The 2,500-nt window shown below is 56.6% G+C and overlaps 1 non-coding gene across 1 annotated transcript in view; it reads right to left on the bottom strand.

Annotated features, from left to right (window-relative positions):
• LOC124748074 overlaps positions 1-105 on the bottom strand; it is a 1,909-nt gene extending 1,804 nt beyond the window's left edge. Inside the window, exon 1 of the ribosomal RNA XR_007011630.1 lies at positions 1-105. This exon is cut by the window's left edge and continues 1,804 nt beyond it. This is a non-coding gene — a ribosomal RNA (small subunit ribosomal RNA).
• Between the last annotated feature and the right edge of the window lie 2,395 nt (positions 106-2,500).

Consider the following 2,500-nt stretch of genomic DNA (forward strand, 5'->3'; position numbering starts at 1 on the left):
ATTTAATGAGCCATTCGCGGTTTCACCTTAATGCGGCTTGTACTGAGACATGCATGGCTTAATCTTTGAGACAAGCATATGACTACTGGCAGGATCAACCAGGGAGCTGCGTCAACTAGAGCTGAGCAGCCGGCCGCCCGGGAGTGTGTCCCGGGGGCCCGCGCGAACACGCAAGCGTCCGCTCAATCATTCTGCAAACAGGAGGAGGCTGAGCTCCCCTGCACAATACACCTCGAAACCCTCTCAGGTCCCGGCGGCGCGCAGCGCCGTCCCAAGTACTTGGTCGGGTTCGAGAGAGGCGCAATCGCCCGGAGTTAGGCGAGTAGACGCTTTCGGTGCGACCACCCGTGCTCCCAACTGAGCTTGCCGCTGCCGACAGAGGCCCGGGAGCGTGCTGTCGTGGCATTGCCGGCGGGAGACAACACGCGCCACCTACGGTGACCGGCAGCTCCAACGCCAGCGCCACAGAAGGACAAAAGCCCCACTTGGGTGCCGAAGCGAACTCTCCCAGCACAGCGCACGCGCCAACACATCCGCACAGCTGCGATACAAACCACCAGCGAGAACCGCTGGGGCGACCGAGCAGCAGACGGCGTCGCGGCGCCGAGCGCCGGGCGGCAGCGCATCCTCAACGCACACAGTCCTCAATCGGACCAGCACACTGAAGATGTCCACCGCGCTTCGCACCGGGCCCGCGAGGACCTACTTTGGCCGCACGGCGCCGCGCGCAGGGTGCGCCGGCGCGCAGCTGCGACGCCTGCCGCGTCCGTCGGCCGGCGCGCCTGCCACTGGCCGCCCCCACCAGCCGGCTGTAGCGCGTGCGCCCACGCACCGCGCGGCCAGCACGCCGGGAGGCGCCCCCTCACCGGCCGGGGACGGTCCCACCCAGCCACCGCCGCGTATCGCTTCACACCCAGATGCCGTTCAGTTTCGTCGGCATGGTGGGTATCGCTGGAACAACCGGTTAGTACCTCAACCTATCGTCGCCATCACCGATTCACCCCTAGCGAGAACAACCGCACCACAACAGGTTACCATTTGTTCATTTGCGTAACTTCACCAGAAAACGCAGGCGTCCATCGCCATTTGCAACTTCCACGATTATTGCATGCCTGTGTCAGGTGTCACGCCACACTACGTCTGCCCACATACACGCAACAAAATGTGCACGCCTAGACAATACGTGGAAGGTGGCCCCCGTACGTATGCGATGTCCATTGCTCGAACGACTGTCAACCGGCCTCTGTAGCATGTCGCAGATATGGAACGCGGTGCACCATGCCATCACGGTGTGTGAGGAGAGACGACTAGGTCCGAATACATCAACAGACAGCTCATGCTGATCGCCATCCACGGCGTCCGTTCCTCCCACACGTCTCTATGGCGTACCACACTGCAATCCAGCTCTCATAGGGAGACGACACGTAGCTGCGTGCACAATATTTGCACTGTATGGTCCGCCGTTTTTGGGCGCAGTCGTTGTACGGTCACACATGTGCCACGATGTATCATTCAGTACATAAGGACGAATGTGCAGTACAGATTGTGGTTTACGCGTACGACATTAGCGGACAGTTGACACAGGCCGCACCACAACGTAGCCTGAGTACGTCGCATGCGGAGGGCATTGAACATGCAAAGTTCTCACCAACCAGCTTGCGAAGGCAGGGGGCAAGGTGGGGACGTGGGGAGGGGCGGCATGTACGTCCTGCTGCCATCCACATTACAGTGTACAGCAGGAGCATGTGGAAAGTGAGCAAGACTTGCAAGGTGTTTAACATGAAGCGATACACAGGGGAGCGGGGAGTGCGAGTAGCGAACTATATTGCGAGGGTTGCGGGTGGGCAACACTACACTAATTGAACGAGTCGTATAACAATTACAGAGCAGGTTTAGGCGACAACGTGGGTTACGTTAGGCGACAACGTGGGTTAGGTTAAGGCACGACGTGGGTTAGGTTAAGGCACGACATGGGTTAGGTTAAGGCACAACATGGGTTAGGTTAAGGCACAACATGGGTTAGGTTAAGGCACAACATGGGTTAGGTTAAGGCACAACATGGGTTAGGTTAAGGCACAACATGGGTTAGGTTAAGGCACAACATGGGTTAGGTTAAGGCACAACATGGGTTAGGTTAAGGCACAACATGGGTTAGGTTAAGGCACAACATGGGTTAGGTTAAGGCACAACATGGGTTAGGTTAAGGCACAACATGGGTTAGGTTAAGGCACAACATGGGTTAGGTTAAGGCACAACATAGGTTAGGTTAAGGCACAACATAGGTTAGGTTAAGGCACAACATAGGTTAGGTTAAGGCACAACATGGGTTAGGTTAAGGCACAACATGGGTTAGGTTAAGGCACAACATGGGTTAGGTTAAGGCACAACATGGGTTAGGTTAAGGCACAACATGGGTTAGGTTAAGGCACAACATGGGTTAGGTTAAGGCACAACATGGGTTAGGTTAAGGCACAACATGGGTTAGGTTAAGGCACAACAT

The sequence above is a fragment of the Schistocerca piceifrons genome, unplaced genomic scaffold, assembly GCF_021461385.2.
Source record: "Schistocerca piceifrons isolate TAMUIC-IGC-003096 unplaced genomic scaffold, iqSchPice1.1 HiC_scaffold_402, whole genome shotgun sequence".
In the NCBI taxonomy this organism is placed as follows: Eukaryota; Metazoa; Arthropoda; class Insecta; order Orthoptera; family Acrididae; genus Schistocerca; species Schistocerca piceifrons.